Raw genomic sequence first — 19,251 nt, forward strand, 5'->3', positions numbered from 1 at the left:
TCGGAGGCCACCGGCCAGTCGACCGACCAATCACGATTTTTCGACCGGCGGATGGGATTGGGATCTACGCCTGCTTCGCCGCCGCGCGCGGCCAGCCAGCGACGCCGACGCCGACGCCGACGTTTTTTTATTTATTTTCCTGCACGCGCACCCCACCGAACTAACTTTCTTTTGAAAAGGACGCTTGACCAAACTAAATCACCAAATGAAAAGCGTTACGTCGGCCACGTGTACCTCGACACCTTCTTATCACCAAATGAATCATATTTGTTTTTTTTAGAACATGGAGGTGTGGCATCTGATAATGAGATGCGGGTGCAACTAATTGCAAATGGGAGTTTCCCTAGGTCTACGCTTTATCTGACGTATCTGTCGATAACGTTGTTTTCGGGTTCTTCATCTATTGAATGCACGGTTTGGACTTTGCTTGGATTTGATTGTTGGGGTGGAAACTCATATTCCGCCCTTAAGTGGTTTGATTCTGCAACAATGATGGTTACACGTCGGTCATTTTCTGGAGGCGTTGCTTTTGAAAAAAAAATATTCTTGTAGTCCACGTGTCATAAAAGGATGGTCGGTGTTGCTATTCACAACCTATCACCGTTGCTCTTTTTAAAGAAGAAGAAGAAGAAGAGGCCATGTGCCCCAATTCATGTAACACGGCCTTACGTAGGAAAATTTGGAACGGTCGGTGTTATAGTATGGTCCCTTTCTATAGAAAATATGACTTTACTTTTGTGTAGCTTTCTCAAGTAGCCGGTCTTGAGCTCCAGGATGGAAATCCTAGGTCGAAGCTTTATTGGACGTATCTGTCAATGACGTTGTTTTTGGATTGTTCATCTATTGAATGCACTGGTTGGAGTTTGCATGAATTTGATTTTCAGGTGAAAACCCGTGACCCGCCGGCCATCAATGGGTTTTATTCGGCAACAGTGACAGTTACGCGTTGGTCCCTTTCTGGAGATGTTGCTTTTGAAGAATCATCGGTCCACGTGGTATTAAAGGATGGTCGATGTTGCTTCTTAAGAATCATCAGTTCACGTGGTATTAAAGGATGGTCGTTGTTGCTACTCACCGTCGATCACCGATGTTCTCTTTTTCCGCATTAATTTGGTTCTTCGCGTCCTCGATGCCTTGACTAGCTTCTGATACCATGTTCCCTTAAAGACTGGTTGAAAAAATTTCTTGAGAATGTAGACCGTATTCTTGATAGTAATATATGGACATATTGCCCCCTTGCCGGGAAAAGGATGGTCTAACATCTTTTCATTTATGCTTCATGTAGGAAGAAGACTCCTGGAATACTAATATATAGCCCCTCAAGTCTACTCTTTGTCACAAAATTTATTGCAAGTATGACTTCTCCCCAGGTTCTATAATAATCCCTAGTACTTTAGCACAAGAGGCAAGTTTGTATGCCAATAGTTCCGACCTCGGATGCACACATGTTGATAGTTGATTTTTTCGCACCTAGATTCCTAGCACATGGGGGTAGATTTACAGGTCTCTATTTCAACAAATGACTTGGAATTTGTTTTTTAAAGGCACGGCACAAAAGACAAATTGGAAACCGGGCTGGAATCACATGCTCCATGATCGATGAGTCATACCTTCTCCTCTAGCAACAAAATATATTCAAATTAATTGGAAGTGTTCGGACATCTTTTATCTGGATTTTTTTCAGTGCCGAACAGGACGCTTCAACGAACTTTATCAAACGAAAAGTGTCACGTCGGCCACGTGTATCTCGACGCCTTCTTATCCGGCAGGAGCCGACGTGGAAAGAGAGAGCGGACAACGACACCCCCGATGAGTGACTAGGCATCCGGTGGTCCTCGTGGAAGAAAGGCGATATTGTTCTTTGCCAGCGGTGACGAACGTCCAGCACCAACTGGGATGAATCTTGGGCAGGTATTATCTGTTAATTGCCATGGTGGCCCAGGTATGTCTTCCCGGATGCTTAACACCTAGCCATTCTGCATGGGCTTTGCTGACCTCTGATTTGTGAGCTCAATTATTCTAGTGTTTAGATTAGGAACGCCATGCAGAGAGTTGCTTCAAACGAACTACTACTCTTAGAGCTGACTGCTTTGGGGCAGAACCAAGGTCTGTGGCTTGTAGACCTAACTTAGGCATTTCATCGAACACCTTATTAGCACTAGAAAAATAATACGAGTTAAACTAGCAAAGAAATGAGCTAAATTAGGAACGCCGGAAGAAAGGATGATATTGTTAACCCTTGGATAGCTGGATGTCGTTAATCTTGTTAAAATGGTGGAGAAAAAAAGAAGATTTGTTGGAGCGTGAGAGGTGCAAAATTTTTAGAAATGTGTGAGAGAGAGAAGGAAATGGGAGAATGAGAAAGGGTCGGGCGCGCTGAAGAAATAGGGCAGGGACCCTTTAATACCGGTTCCTTAGATGAACCGGTACTAAAGGTCCAGCCCTGGCCCCACCTCCGCCTGGAAACTGGGCAGAAACCCTTTCGTACCGGTTCGTAACACGAACTGGTATAAAAGGCCCTCAACGAATCGGTATAGATGTTCCTCGCCCGGCTGGGCAGAGGAACCGGTACTAATGCCCCCTTTAGTACCGGTTCGTAAGGGAACCGGTACTAAAGGCTTAGACGGATGCCCATTTTTCTACTAGTGTGTACTAACACACTTCTAGTGATACAATACAAGAGAGATTGCGGCCCTGATGTGAGTCATGTTTGTTGTTTAGCTCAACTGAGGTAGCGCGTAAGCAACAATGAGTGTTCAGGTCTTTGGAGATGTGCGAACAAGTTTGTCACGTTACACTTCAGATGAAATGTCCATATAGAAACCTACGGTATGTTCTTTTTTTTTGTACATGTCCTACTCGGCTGCAGAAGGAAGGACGATTTCTAATGGACGATCTTAAAATCAAAAGGCCAAGGCTCTATGAAATCACGTCGATACTTTCACAAGTTATCTGTAGTCATAGGCTACATCACTATTTTTCTCTAGGGTCTATATTATTACTGCTTAGCTTTTAATTTGCCTATGACCATCAAAGTAAATGTGTATATACTGATTTGAAAAGGGGCGACTCTGGCCAATGGTTAAGTTGTTTCAAGCTTGTGAAGACTCACGTGCCTGCCGGCATTATAATTGTCAAGTTCTTATTGAGGAAAAAATGCCACGGTCCGTGCCATGGTTTGGTTTCTTCATACATAGGAGGTGTCACTGCAATTTGGTGTTGCTTTCTCGAGTACTTGGAATTTCGGGATCAATATATCTGACTTTTGTTGGTTGTACCTACCAAAAATGATGGTGTTATTGCATTACTCCCGGGTTAAAGGCATTGTCGTGTGTTTGCGCAGACGTGCATGCGCTTCAGGATGAAAACCCAGACCTCGCCTTAAATGGTTTGATTGGGCAACAACAACGGTTACACGTTGGTCCCTTTCTGGGGGCGGTGCTTTTGAATAAACATTCTTGTAGTCCACTTCTCATAAAAAAGATGGTCGATGGTTGATTGTTTGTATATCATCGATGTCTTGACTGCCTTTTGATGCCATGTTCTCTTAAAGACAGGTTGTAATTAATATTCTTCATAGTAATAAGTCACCCCTTGCCAGGAAAAGGATGGTATAACATCATTTCATTTAAGTTTTCATGTTCAAATAAGACTGCGAGATTAACAGCCCCTCAAGTCTACTCTTTGTCACCAAATTTATTGCAAGTTTGGCTTCTCCCCATGTTTTGTAATACAGGAGTAGTATTTTATCATGATAGGCAATTTTCTATTCCAATAATGACGACCTCGGATCCACACAAAATGATAGTTGAGTTTTTGGCATCCAGATTCCTATCACATGGGGGTACATTTACAGGTCTTGATTTGAACATATGATTTGGTATTTGTGTTTCAAAGGCACCGCCCAAAAGACAGATTGGAAACGGGCCTGGAATCACAAGCTGCATGATGAGTCATACCTTCTCATCTAGCATCTTATATCAGATTTTTTTTTTCAACCGAAACATTTCATTTTAGGCCGAGGAAACGAGAAGAAAACCCGAAGCATAGAGTGTCCCTTATGCCGGACGACTGACTAGGCATCAAGTCCTCGTGAAAGGAAGGCCATGTTCGTCTTCGCCAGAGCCAAACAAAACGTCTAGCACCAACAAAGGTGAGTCTAGATCTCGGCCAGTTCATGCGTGGTGGTGGGCCCAACTTTATCTTCCCATATGTGTAGTACCACCTGGCCATCACACATTCACACGGTCCTATCTTGTCTACATGGCCTTGCTAACTTCTGTTTTGGGGGCTCAATGATTGTATTGTTTAGATTAGAAATGGCATGCAGAGAGTTGCGTCAAAGGAAGTGGTACCCCGAGAGCTGCCTAGATTGGGCAGAATCTTGAATCTTGATAAGTGGCTTGTATCAAAACATATGGGAAGCGTTGCCCTAATCAGGGTCGCCGGTGTATTTATATATATGGACAAGGTTACAGGAGTTCTACCTCTATACGAGGAGAATACAAGTCACGGTACAATACAGGAGATCTATACAAATACTACAGCTAGCTATACAGGATGTTTAACACTCCCCCTCAATCATAACTTATCTAAGTTAAGATTGCGACGAAACACAGCTAGCTGTCTTGAGGACAGTGACTTTGTGAAACCATCAGCCACTTGATCTCCTGAAGGAACAAACCGTATGTCCAAAAGCTTCCGAGCTACTCTCTCACGAACAAAGTGATAATCTATCTCAATATGCTTTATCCGAGCATGAAACACTGGATTAGCAGAGAGATACGTAGCTCCAATATTATCACACCATAAATATGCCGTTCTATCCTGCGGCACACCCAACTCATTGAGTAAACTCTGCACCCATATAACCTCCGCTGTGGCATTAGCTAGAGCCTTATACTCAGCCTCTGCACTTGATCTAGAAACAGTAGCTTGCTTCCTTGCATTTCAAGAGATCAAATTTGACCCCAGAAATACTGCAAATCCTCCAGTAGACCGTCTATCATTTGGGCAACCTGCCCAGTCAGCATCAGAAAAAGCACTGACTGTAGTGGAGGAGGATTTGCTCAAACGTAATCCAAGGGATGTTGTGCCACGAAGATATCTCAGAATACGTTTCACAGCTGTCCAGTGAACTATGGTAGGTGCATGAAGGAACTGACAAACCTTGTTCACAGAAAACGCAATATCTGGTCTGGTCAGTGTAATATACTGCAAAGCTCCAACAATACTCCTATATCGAGTAGAATCCTCACTACTCAACATCTCACCATCTGTCACAGATAGTTTTTCAGACACAGATAAAGGAGTATCAACTCACTTGCAGTCTTTCATGTTCACCCGGCTCAACAACTTATTTGCATATTTTTCCCGAGAGAGAATTATACCATCATGTACCTTGTTTACCTCAATGCCAAGGGAATAGTGCAAAGCTCCCAAGTCCTTCAAAGCAAATGCTAGGCCAAGATCATGAAGTAAAGCATCAAAGGCCTTCTCTGATGAACTTGCAACAACAATATCATCAACATAGATAAGCATAAATATAGACACTCCCCCTTTGTTGTAGAAGAACAAAGAAGTATCAGCCTTAGATGCAGAAAAACCAATAGAATGAAGCTTGGAGCTGAGCCGAGAGTACCATGCTCGAGGCGCTTGTTTCAGACCATACAAAGCTTTATCGTGCTTGCAAACATGTCCCACACGCTCCTCATAACCAGGAGGTTGTCTCATGTAGACCTCTTCTTCCAGAACACCATGTAAAAACGCGTTCTTCACATCTAGTTGGCGAAGATGCCAATCACGAGAAACTGCAAGGGATAACACCAGGCGAATCATCGCCACTTTGACTACAGGACTGAAAGTATCCTCATAATCGATACCATAGCGCTGTTTAAAACCCTTAGCAACAAGACGAGCTTTATACCGTTCAACTGAACCATCAGCTTGACGTTTGACTTTGTAAACCCATTTGCAGTCAATCACATTTTTACCAGTACTAGCAGGGACCAAGTGCCATGTTTTATTTTCCTTCAGTGCCGTGTATTCCTCATCCATGGCAGCCTTCCACTTGGAATCAGTAAGAGCTTCATGAAGATTAGCAGGTTCACCAGTGCTGCAGTAGTTAGCGAAGCGGACACGGTCATAACGGACATGACCATCAGTAATAACCTTCGGCTGCGAGATACCACTCTGAAGACGTGTATGCGGACGAGCAGGAGCAGACACACCCGAAGCTACAACAGGATGAGGAGCAGATGATCCAGATGAATCTGCAGAAGAGGACAAACCATCACTGTTCGCCGCAGATGATCCTGTGGCCTGCTGTTCTGATGCGGAGGCTGCCGCAGAAGATCCTAGCGAGGCATCGGTGGAAGCAGCCGACGCGGACGTGCGCGCAGGCGGAGATTCGGTGCGGGCCCTAGCCGAGGAAGATGCTGGCGAATGCGAGGACGCCACGCAAGAGGGGACCGTGCCAGGCCCATACTGCGTTGAAGCTGGCGACACAGATCCCGAACCAGATCTTGTCGATGTCTGGGCGGGAGAATCCTCTCTGATTCCTGTGCCCATGGAAGAAACAGCACCAAAAGACTCCCCTGGAACAGAATTTTCAACAGATTCCTGCACATATGACTCAGCAACAACAGGGTCAGCAGGATTAGCGTCATTGTCAGGCTGTAATTCATATCCCTCATGATCATGCAAATGAAGAGGTTGCAAATTGGATAAGTTGATCCATCTAAACTTTCTATATTATGCACACATACTGTCCTGCTATTCTCTGTAGGTTCATAGCATCGACGACAACAAACAGCGCCACTACCAGGCGCAACAACAACAGCAACACGGTGGCGGCAGCACGAGCAAAGAAGCACAAGGGCTGATCGACGCCGGGGTGCTCAAGGGTGTCACCGGCACAGTCATCAAGAGGGGAGGGGAGAGGAGGGGAGGGGAGGGCTCACCGATGGCAGGGGTCGAGGAAGAAGCAGAGGACGACGGCAGGGGTCGAGGAAGAAGCAGAAGACGCGCGGCTCCTCTTCCTCCTCGATGCGGCGGCTCCTCCTCCTCCTCGATGCGGCGGCTCCTCCTCCTCCTCCCGCAGGATCCGTGTCCACGCCGAAGCGGGCTCTGCTGCTGGTGGCCGCGGAGGAAGGCGGCGGCGGCAGCGTGCTCCATTGCCGTCGCGGAGGAAGCAGGCGGCGATTTGTCGTGGGGGAGGGAGGGGTACGGGCGAGGGAGGGGGTACGGTGGATGTGATATAAGGGGTTCTATTTCTGTGGCGCACTAGACACGGTGCGCCACAGAATGCGCTATTTCTGTGGCGCACCAGCACCAGTGCGCCACAGAATGGTCCTGGTATGCCACAGAAATAGCGAAACCAATTATTGGGGCTGGCAGGGTGTGGGCCCCACCGAGTTTCTGTGGCACATGAGCTTTGGGTGCGCCACAAAAATAAGCTATCTGTGGCGCATGAGCAGCTGGTGCGCCACAGAAATAGAATCCCATCTATAAGGCTTTTCCTACTAGTGAGATCCTTAGTGAGAGAAGCATGAGCAACTTCAAGTTCCTTCTTTGAAGCATCCAGCTCTTGTGCTATTAGTTGATCCCTTTCAATAGTTTCTAGGTCCTTGACTTTATCTAGTTCAAATGTTTCAACTAGTTTCTTAAGGCATTGAGATATCCACCTTTCATTTTTCAGCTCTTGTCTTAGGATATTGAATCTCCGTTTCTCATCTTTCATATGAGATTCTAAATCCTCAATGGACTCGTCCCTTTCATTGAGGGAGTCCATCAAGAAATCGAACTTGACAAGAGCATCACCACGAAGAGTGCATCTAACTTTGAAAAGACACTTAAGAATAGCCTCTTCATCTTGATTATCAGTTTTATCATCATCAAGAATGCTAGATAAAGAAGGTGGGGATTCCATTACCTTTGCTTCCCTTGCCATAAGACAAGAGCCAACGATCGTAGAGGAGGAAGAGTCATCGGAGTCATCATCATGAGTCATTCTTGCCATGAAGGAAGAACCAATAACATTTGGAGTTGAAGACTCCGTGGAATAATCCTTGAAGTAATCATATGTGAAGAGTGACCCGGGTTCGGAGAAAGCCAAACCAGCCACTCCAGCCTCCTTCTCCTCATCTTCTCCCTCTTCATCGGAAATGTACTCAGTACCAACAAAGGCTCTTCCCTTGTTCTTCTTGTATTGCTCATTGATTGGGTTTGGCTTCAATCTTGGCTTGACACCTTTGACAAATCTTGGCTTGTCCACCCTCTTCTCATAAGGGCACTCATTTGCAAAGTGATTATCTTCATCACAGTTGTAGCACGTTCTCTTCTTCTCATTGGACGAGATTGGAAATTCTTCTTGTACTTCTTGACAAAGAAAGCAAAATCTGTGCCAATGTCACTAGTTGAGGTCATCTCCTCTTCTTCTTCGATCTGATATACTTCTTCCCTTTCTTGGTCTGCCCTGACCTTCAAAGCAAGGTTGTGGGAGAGGCCATCGACACGGTTCATCACCATGAGTCTTTCTCCTTCTTTGGCCATGTTGTCATTGGCAGCCACATAAGAGACAATATCATCTGCGGATAGATCTGCTTGTTTGGTGAGGATTTGCAAATTGAGAGCAAGGTTGTTGTCCTTCTGTTTTACAGCAATCATGGCAACGACCTTGGACTTTATGAACTCTTCATTCATTTCAAAGCCATCATTGTATTTATCACAACCAAGGCCCTTGACCTTCACCCGAAGAGCTCCAAGTCTTCCATAAGCCTCAGCTACAGTCTCCCCTTCCTTAATCATGAACAAGGTAGCCTCAGTCTTGGCTGACTCATAAAGAGACTTTTGGATAAGATTGGTTCCCTCTTGGAGTACTACAATCCTATCCCAAAGCTCTTTAGCTGAGTCAATATCATTGACTTGGTCAAGCAGCTTGCGGTTGATGCCACTTCTAATTTTGTCACATGCAGAGGCATTGAGTTGACGGTTGTAGAATTCGGTGGAGGTCAACCTAATGGGATCTTTTGGCTTCCGGTATCCATCAACAATGATCTCCCACATCTCCACACTGCAGCTGCGAATATGAGACTCCATAGAAGATTTCCAAAAGGAAAAGTGAGTTCCATCAAAATGGGGAACATTCCCACTATGGTTTATATGAGGCATGGGTGAAGTGTTTTTAGGATAGTCATGATTGACCTGATTGTAGGACTCCCCAGGGACAGCAGCCCTACTAGAAGTCCCACCACTTAGCCTCTTAAGCATGGCACTCATGTCTGCCATTTGGCTCTGGATATCATCATCCTTTTTCTTTTTCTCAGCTTCATATGCTAAGAATCTGGATTTCATCTCCTTAACCGAAAGGTTAGAATCTTCATCCAAACCCTCGAATAGTTTATCCATCTCACTCTTAAGGCTATAAGGCTTAAAAAGAGTCCAGGCTCTGATACCAATTGAAAGTTCAGAGATGGTAAACCTAGAGGGGGGGTGAATAGGTTTCTACAAATTTTAATTCTTTCTTTGCAATATTAGGCTTTGCGGAATATAGATGTGAGCCTAATGCAAACTAGGTGAGGCAACCTAGATGATAATACAAGTGTCTCAAGCACGAAGGCTCTCACAGGATATATAACAGAAGTAAAGAGTTCGGTTAGAAATAACCGAAAGCACGCGGAGACGAAGATGTAGTCCCGTGTTCCCTTCCTTTGCAAGAAGGTACGTTACGTTTGGAGAGGTGGGGATCCCACGAAGGATTTCCCAACGCCACGAAGGCTCACCTTATTCTCCGAGCCTATCCCACGAAGGAATAGCTCTTTCACTTGTGGTAGACTTTAAGGCAGCCTCCAAACCTTCACAATCTTGTCAGGAGCAAATCCACAGCCCGGATGCTTCCGGACGATTTTGCCCACCTAGGATTTCCAAGAAACCCTAGAGAGCAGGTATCTCGAAGAATACAAGGGGGAACAAGATTTGACTCGGTGGAACTATAGATAAAGACCTCCTCTAGCTTTTCCCCGGAGGGATTTGAGTTTGGGTGGAGGAGGAGGGAGATCTGAGGCTTTTGGTGTTTCCAACAATGGAGTATGAGAGAGAGAGAGCTCAAGAACAAAGTGTAGTGTAGTGCCTAACTGTTCTGAGCTAGGAGAAGGGGTATATATAGCTTCACTTGAAATCCAACCGTTGGGAACTTGTCCAGCTCAGCAGTAAGTCGAGAAGGCCGGTCTGCCGGGCCAGGCGCCGGACTGGCCGGTGGCACACCCGGTGCTGCCGGGCCACAGACCGGGCTAGCCGGCAGCCACCGGGCCTGGCACTGGGCCTGTACCGGACGAGCATCCCAGCTTACTGGAATGCGCCCGGTGTGCACCGGCGCCACAGCCGGTCTGTGCCGGACTGGCCGGTGCTGCACCCGGTGCCGCCGGACCTGGTGCTGGGCAGAGGGAAAACTGGTGTTCCCCTTTTTCATCGAAGTGGTGGGTCTCCCTTCACCTTCTTGTTCCATTGATACACCATTATGCCTGATAGACTAATACCTAAGAATAATCTTGTAGGCATGTATTAGTCCGATTACTCTAGCTACGGTGTCATTGTTACCAAAATAATGGGTAAGGGTAAAATACCCTTACAATGTCCCCCTTTTTGGTATACGATGACAAACCGAGCTAGAGTCACATATAAATATTATGATAAGCTCAAAACCTTGATTCCATATAAGATATTAAGACAGCTCCCCCATAATGTATGCACTTGGAGAATTTACGTTTGAATGCAAAGTGCACCATTTGTAAAATATGAGAAGCTCCCCCTATTGTTGGGATTCGTAGCATAGAAAACAAAAAATTTCCTACCGCAAGAACGAATAACAAGCCAAGATCTAATCTAGTAGATGGTAGCAACGAGATGAAGATCATGAGACTAACCCTCGAAGATTCCAAAGCCTACGAGATTAGATCTCGTTGTTGGTGTAGTCGATCACTTGCCGCTTTCAAAAGCGCGTAGAAGATCTTGACGGTGCCACAATCGGGCAGCACCTCTGTAGTCGGTCACACGTTCGGTGTTGATGACGACGTCCTTCTCCCCGTTCCAGCAGGCAGCGGAAGTAGTAGATCCTCCTCGGAATCCCGCCAGCACGACGGCGTGGTGGCGGTGGTGGTGGAGATCTCCGGCAGGGCTTCGCCTAAGCTATGCGGGAGAAAGAGGGAGGAGGGAACCGCTAGGGTTTTGGGAGAGGGGGTGGTGTGGGGCGCCGGCCTTGGGAGCCTCTTGAGGTGCGGCTGAAGTGGTGGTCAGCCCCCTCCCTCTCCCTCTCTTTATATAGGTGGAACCCCCAAGGGTTAGCCCAAAGATTCGAATAAGAGTCCAACTCAAAAACTTACCAAAGGGTGAAACCAAGGGGGAGTGGGACTCCTCCCTTTCCTTGTCTCATGGCCGGCCAAGGAGGTGGAGTCCACCATGGACTCCACCTTCCCTCTTGGTTGGCTGGTTTAGGGTTGGTGGAGTCCTTCCGGGACTCCACCTTCCATGGTGATTTCTTCCGGAAGGTTCTAGAATATTCTACCGCCTTCCATAAATGCACCGGATCATTTCCAAACTTGGAAAGTGACTTCCTATATATGAATCTTATTCTCCGGACCATTCCGGACCTCCTCGTGAGGTCCTGGATCCCATCCGAGACTCCGAACAACATTCGAACTCCATTCCATATTCCATATCTACTTAAAACGACATCAAACCTTAAGTGTGTCACCCTACGGTTCGTGAACTATGCAGACATGGTCGAGACTCCTCTCCGACCAATTACCAATAGCGGGATCTGGAGATCCATAATGGCTCCCACACATTCAACGATAACTCAGTGATCGATTGAACCATTTACATACGATAACTATTCCCTTTGTCACGCGATATTTTACTTGTCTGAGGTTTGATCATCGGCATCTCTATACCTAGTTCAACCTCGTTACCGACAAGTACTGTTTACTCGTACCGTGGTATGTCATCTCTTGTGACCTAGTCACATGCTTGCAAGCTAATTAGACGACCCTCCACCGAGAGGGCCCAGAGTATATCTATCCATCATCGGGATGGACAAATCCCACTCTTGATCCATATGCCTCAACTCACACTTTCCGAATACTTAATCCCATCTTTATAACCACCCATTTACGTAGTGGCATTTGATGTAATCAAAGTACCCTTCCGGTATAAGTGATTTACATGATCTCATGGTCAAAGGACTAGGTAACTATGTATCGAAAGCTTATAGCAAGTTTGAACTTAATGACTTGATCTTATGCTATGCTTACTATGGGTGTGTCCATCACATCATTCACCTAATGATATGATCTTGTTATTAATAACATCCGATGTTCATGATCAGGAAACCATGATCATCTATTAATCAACAAGCTAGTTAAATGAGAGGCTTACTAGGGACTCTGGTTGTTTACACAACACACATGTATCAATGTTTCCGGTTAATACAATTATAGCATGGAGTGTAAACATTTATCATGAACACTAAGATATAACAATAACTATTTTATTATTGCCTCTCGGGCATATCTCCAACAGTCTCCCACTTGCACTAGAGTCAATAATCTAGTTTACATATGTAAAGATATAACACCTTGGCATTCTGGTGCTTATCATGTTTTGCTTACGGGAGAGGTTTCAGTCAACGGATCTGACACGCTCAGAAACGTATGTATTTTGCAATTTATTTGCGTCTTCACGCATCACTCATTTTCCAAATGAGTTGGCATTAATCGTATATGTTCGGTCTTCTGGTAGAACCTTAATTCCGTGGTCTGAAATATGTCACTAATATTGTCACACACAATATAGCTTCAAAGTTCTGACACTATCGGAACTACACCAAGTTCTCAAAGAACTTCTCGACTTTAACATCCTCAGTCATTGTCAAAACAATTACATACTCTGTCTTCGTTTGTAGAATCCGTCACAATATTTAGAACTCATCTAAATCTAGCAGTGTGCTACCTTTTAATGAACACTTAGCCTAACTGAGATTTGAAATTTATTTTTATATGTGACCAAACTAATATCGGTGCAACACCTTACAGCGATTTGTTTGTCATTTCCCCATACAAAACTAATATCCTTGGTTCTTCTAAAGCACTCAGGGATATTCTTACTGTTGTCCAATGATCATCACATGAATCATTCTGGTATATGCTCCTAACTTTTTAGAGCACAGGATATCTGATTGTGTACATATTATTCGTGATCTAAAATCACTCATGTGTTTTTACTCATTGAGTGTCAGATACACTCAAGTCTTGTTAAACCTTCACATGAAAAGAACACCTTCTTAATATTTTTATATTGAACTACTTCAATATTCATTCTATATACTTTGACTTAAACTTATTATGCGTTTCAATATATCTTCATAGATCTTGACGCTAAATATGTTTCAGTCCATATCCTTTCATTGAAGTTAATTCTCAATGAAACCTTTTAATCACATCAAGTACATGATTACAATATTTATAATCAACGATATGTCATCTACATAAAGTATTATAAACATGTCTCAGCGCTCCCACTTAATTTCTTGCAAATGCAAGCTTCTTCATCGTTTCTGATGAAATCATAACTCTTTGATCATTTCATCCGGCGAAGATTCCAACTCCGTGATACTCACTTCATCCAGTGAAGTTTGTATACCTTTTTAGTATTCTACGGACTAGCAAAACTCTCAGTTGTATCTTGTATACACCTTCAATACATACTTCTGTTAAGTAATGTATTTTGCCATCCTACTAGCATATCTCATAAAAGAAATATGTAGCGATTACTAGAATAATCCACATAGACTATAAGCATCGCTACGGAAGATCTAATCTTATCGTATTCAACTCTTTGAACTTTGTCGTAAACAAATTTTCGACAAGTCGAGCTTCTTCAATGATATTTCATCCAAGTCCATCAATTTTATAGATCCATTTACTTTCAAAAAGTATTCACCTATCTTGGATTTAATGGCGCTTAGCCATTTTAACGGAGTCAGGGCCCATCATAACTTCTTTGTATGTAGTTGATTCATTATTGTTCAAAATCAATCCTTTGTCCACAAATCATTTATTTGATCACAAAGTAAACCATACCTACAAGGTTCAATGGGTACTTCGATCTCCATGACTATAACTCTTTGTAGACATGGGAGCTATGATCTTCGTGGCCGCTTCCGGAACCATTTCCGATGCTGCGCTACTCTGATCATCATCCTCAGGTTCATAAACCTTATCAAGTTCCATTGTTCTCCCACTCAAATACTTCGCTAGAAACAATTTCTTGGAAATAAGTAAGAAACATCGACAAACACTTTTGTCTTTGTCTCCATAGTGGAAAGAATTCCCAATCAATTCTCTGGGATAACCTACAAAGACATTCATCCGATTTTGGTTGTAAACTTATTTACTTATGCTATGCATACCAAAATTTAAGAAAGGACTATTAGGGTTTATACCCATGCCATAACTCGTATGGTGTCATTTCAACGGATTATGATGATGCTCTATTTAGTGTAAAAGCGGTAGTCTCTAAAGCATAATCCACAAAAATATAATGGCGTCAATATTTTATCTCATCATTAATCCAACAAGGTTTGGATACGTCTCTCGGATACTCCATCATCACTATGATACTCCAAGAAACGTGAGTTGTAGAACAATTTCATAACTCTCTTAGATGTTCGCTAAAACTCGTAATTCAAATATTTCCACCATGATCCAATCATAGATATTTGACTTTTCTATTACGATGATTTCCACTTCATGCTGAAATTTATTTGAATCTATTCAAATGTTTCAAACTTCTTCCTTATTGAATAAATATATCCTTATATATACACTCAATTCATTGTTGGAAGTTTTCATGAAGTAGAAGAATCTCCCGCACACAACTATGCCCAGTGAACCACATACATCATCATGTATGTTTCCACTAAGTTAGTTGCCCGTTCAACTCTTGGCCTATGAACGGTATTTCAGTCATTCTCTTTTAGAAAAGATTTGCAAGTGCCAAACGATTCAAAAATCAAATGACTCCAAAATTCCATTTGCATGGAGTTTCTTCATGCGTTCTTTTCTAACATGACCTAAATGGCGGTTCCACAAATAAGTGGAATTCAAATCATTTGCCTTATGGCATTTTAGCGTCAGTGTTATGTATGTGTGTTTCACCATTAAGATTTATAATAACTTATCCATCGTACATGGAGTAAGGCCACAATTTTAACAACTCATTGTTTTTATTTGACCAGAGCAAAATAACAATTATTAAGTTCTTTACTATAAATCTGAAGGGCCAGGTAGAATGCCAACGACGAACATAATAACACTTTATTTTTGTTCCAGACGTGCATTATTGCCACATTCCTTATCAGTCACTTAGGCCATTGTATTCTTGTATTGCGTTGTGTTGTATGACATCTCATACCAACCAATATGGTACAAATACCCAAGAACTTCATTGTGTGACCAATCAAAGAATACATTCATAACATGTATATCATCTATATACACCTTAGCTAGACTTTCTAGTCTTTTCTTTCTTTCTGCCAAAAACTTTTGTAGTTTCTCTTTTGGCTTTCCTCATATTTCAGAAAACACTTCAACATCAATAACTTCTAGGTTTGTTGGTCAATTACCAATAACCTTGAGGTTCTTACTTTGAAGTTGATCATCACATGACAAGTGTTCCGGATTTCACTATTAGTAACCTTTTAATGTGATGAACAATTTCACTCATAATTTTTATCCATCAAATCATGACGTCTTTCCGAGACCATGTCTGTACATGCTAGGCTCGTCAAGTTTAACCTCAGTATTCGCATGTGCAAATCTGGCTTGCGCCCGTTGTATGCACACGTAGAATCTATAACACCCGATCATCACGTGATGCTTCGAAACGACGAGTCTTAGCAACGGTGCATACTAAGGACGATCACTTCATGGATATGCGAATATCGTTAGTGCCCAACTAGTTGGAGGATTGGCACGCCTAGCGTCTTCAACCTTCGTACATTCCCATAAAACTTATGAGTTTATGTAGTCTCACTAAATTATATTCTATCATCTTGTAATAAGGTCTTAGATATCACATATATCTCACACCTTGCTTATTTCTGAAAACAAACTTTCCAGCTCCTTACTTTTCAAACGGATTTGAACTTTCAAGTTTCACGGAGACAAGATGATTTTAGGTACTAATTGAAACCATTGCTCTAATGTGAGTTTTACCAAAAATTTGCAATAGGACTTAATCATTACTTGATTCTTTAACAATACGGTACCAGTCCGTAAAGTTACTTGTTAGATTTAACAGTATCTCAATTATAAGACTAGCGCATGGTAGATAACGGATGCCAATTCTACAAATTTAATTCAAAATACTATTCATACTATGTTCATGATAATTAGTTCAAGTTTTAATCTAATTACTAAAGAACTCCCACTTAATACAACATCCCTCATAGTTGTTTAGTGGCACACGATCCATATCCACTACACCAAAACCGATCATCACGTGAGATGATGTAGCTTCAATGGTGAACATCAACATGTTGATCATATCATCCATATGACTCGTGTTCAACCTTTCGGTTTCCTGTGTTCCGAGGCCATGTCTGTACATGCTAGGCTCGTCAAGCAAACCCAAGTATTTCCGCGTGTGCAACATGGCTTACACCCGTTGTATGTGAACGTAGAATCTATCACATCCGATCATCACGAGATGCTTCAAAACGACGAACTGTAGCAACGGTGCATACGAGGGGAGAACACTTTATTATCTTGATATTAATGTGAGGGATCATCTTATAATGCTACCGTCGCGATCTAAGCAATATAAGATGCATAAAAGGATTAACATCACATGCAATTCATAATGTGATATGATATGGCCCTTTTGTCTTTGCGCCTTTGATCTTCATCTCCAAAGCACGGACATGATCTCCATCATCAACGGGCATGATCTCCATCATCGTCGGCGTAGCGTCAAGGTCCATGGCGCCGTCTTCATGGTTGTCCACCACGTGTAGCAACTATTACAACTACTTTGAAATAATACTACTACAAGAAATATAAAGACAACCATAAGGCTCCTGCCGGTTGCCACAATACAATAATGATCATCTCATACATATTCATCATCACATCATGGCCATATCATATCACCAAACCCTGCAAAAACAAGTTAGACGCCTCTAATTTGGTTTGCATATTTTACGTGGTTTAGGGTTTTCGAGTAAGATCCAATCTACCTACGAACATGAACCACAACGTTGATACAAGTGTTATCAATCGAAATTGTAAATTGAATCTTAACTATGGTGAGAGAGACAGACACCCGCAAAGCCACTTATGCAATACAAGTTGCATGTCGAGCGTGGAGCAAGTCTCATGAACGCGGTCATGTAAAGTTAGCCCGGTTCGCTTCATCCCACCATCCCGCAAGATGCAAAGTACACATAACAAGAGACAACAAAAGCATCAACGCCCACAAAACCATTGTGTTCTACTCGTGCAACCAATCTATGCATAGACATGGCTCTGATACCACTGTTGGGATTCGTAGCATAGAAAACAAAAAATTTCCTACCGCAAGAACGAATAACAAGCCAAGATCTAATCTAGTAGATGGTAGCAACGAGATGAAGATCATGAGACTAACCCTCGAAGATTCCAAAGCCTACGAGATTAGATCTCGTTGTTGGTGTAGTCGATCACTTGCCGCTTTCAAAAGCGCGTAGAAGATCTTGACGGTGCCACAATCGGGCAGCACCTCCGTACTCGGTCACACGTTCGGTGTTGATGACGACGTCCTTCTCCCCGTTCCAGCGGGCAGCGGAAGTAGTAGATCCTCCTCGGAATCCCGCTAGCACGACGGCGTGGTGGCGGTGGTGGTGGAGATCTCCGGCAGGGCTTCGCCTAAGCTATGCGGGAGAAAGAGGGAGGAGGGAACCGCTAGGGTTTTGGGAGAGGGGGTGGTGTGGGGCGCCGGCCTTGGGAGCCTCTTGAGGTGCGGCTGAAGTGGTGGTCAGCCTCCTCCCTCTCCCTCTCTTTATATAGGTGGAACCCCCAAGGGTTAGCCCAAAGATTCGAATAAGAGTCCAACTCAAAAACTTACCAAAGGGTGAAACCTAGGGGGAGTGGGACTCCTCCCTTTCCTTGTCTCATGGCCGGCCAAGGAGGTGGAGTCCACCATGGACTCCACCTTCCCTCTTGGTTGGCTGGTTTAGGGTTGGTGGAGTCCTTCCGGGACTCCACCTTCCATGGTGATTTCTTCCGGAAGGTTCTAGAACATTCTAGCGCCTTCCATAAATGCACCGGATCATTTCCAAACTTGGAAAGTGACTTCCTATATATGAATCTTATTCTCCGGACCATTCCGGACCTCCTCGTGATGTCCTGGATCCCATCCGAGACTCCGAACAACATTCGAACTCCATTCCATATTCCATATCTACTTAAAACGACATCAAACCTTAAGTGTGTCACCCTACGGTTCGTGAACTATGCAGACATGGTCGAGACTCCTCTCGACCAATAAACAATAGCGGGATCTGGAGATCCATAATGGCTCCCACACATTCAACGATAACTCAGTGATCGATTGAACCATTTACATACGATAACTATTCCCTTTGTCACGCGATATTTTACTTGTCCGAGGTTTGATCATCGGCATCTCTATACCTAGTTCAACCTCGTTACCGACAAGTACTCTTTACTCGTACCGTGGTATGTCATCTCTTGTGACCTAGTCACATGCTTGCAAGCTAATTAGACGACATTCAACCGAGAGGGCCCAGAGTATATCTATCCATCATCGGGATGGAAAAATCCCACTCTTGATCCATATGCCTCAACTCACACTTTCCGAATACTTAATCCCATCTTTAGAACCACCCATTTACGCAGTGGCATTTGATGTAATCAAAGTACCCTTCCGGTATAAGTGATTTACATGATCTCATGGTCAAAGGACTAGGTAACTATGTATCGAAAGCTTATAGCAAGTTTGAACTTAATGACTTGATCTTATGCTATGCTTACTATGGGTGTGTCCATCACATCATTCACCTAATGATATGATCTTGTTATTAATAACATCCGATGTTCATGATCAGGAAACCATGATCATCTATTAATCAACAAGCTAGTTAAATGAGAGGCTTACTAGGGACTCTGGTTGTTTACACAACACACATGTATCAAT

At 43.5% G+C, this 19,251-nt stretch overlaps 1 protein-coding gene across 1 annotated transcript in view; it reads right to left on the minus strand.

Annotated features, from left to right (window-relative positions):
• Positions 1-19,251, minus strand: part of LOC127336741 (beta-fructofuranosidase, insoluble isoenzyme 7) — a 32,742-nt gene that overhangs the window by 4,148 nt on the left and 9,343 nt on the right. The window lies entirely within an intron of this gene.

This window comes from Lolium perenne, chromosome 2, assembly GCF_019359855.2.
Source record: "Lolium perenne isolate Kyuss_39 chromosome 2, Kyuss_2.0, whole genome shotgun sequence".
In the NCBI taxonomy this organism is placed as follows: Eukaryota; Viridiplantae; Streptophyta; class Magnoliopsida; order Poales; family Poaceae; genus Lolium; species Lolium perenne.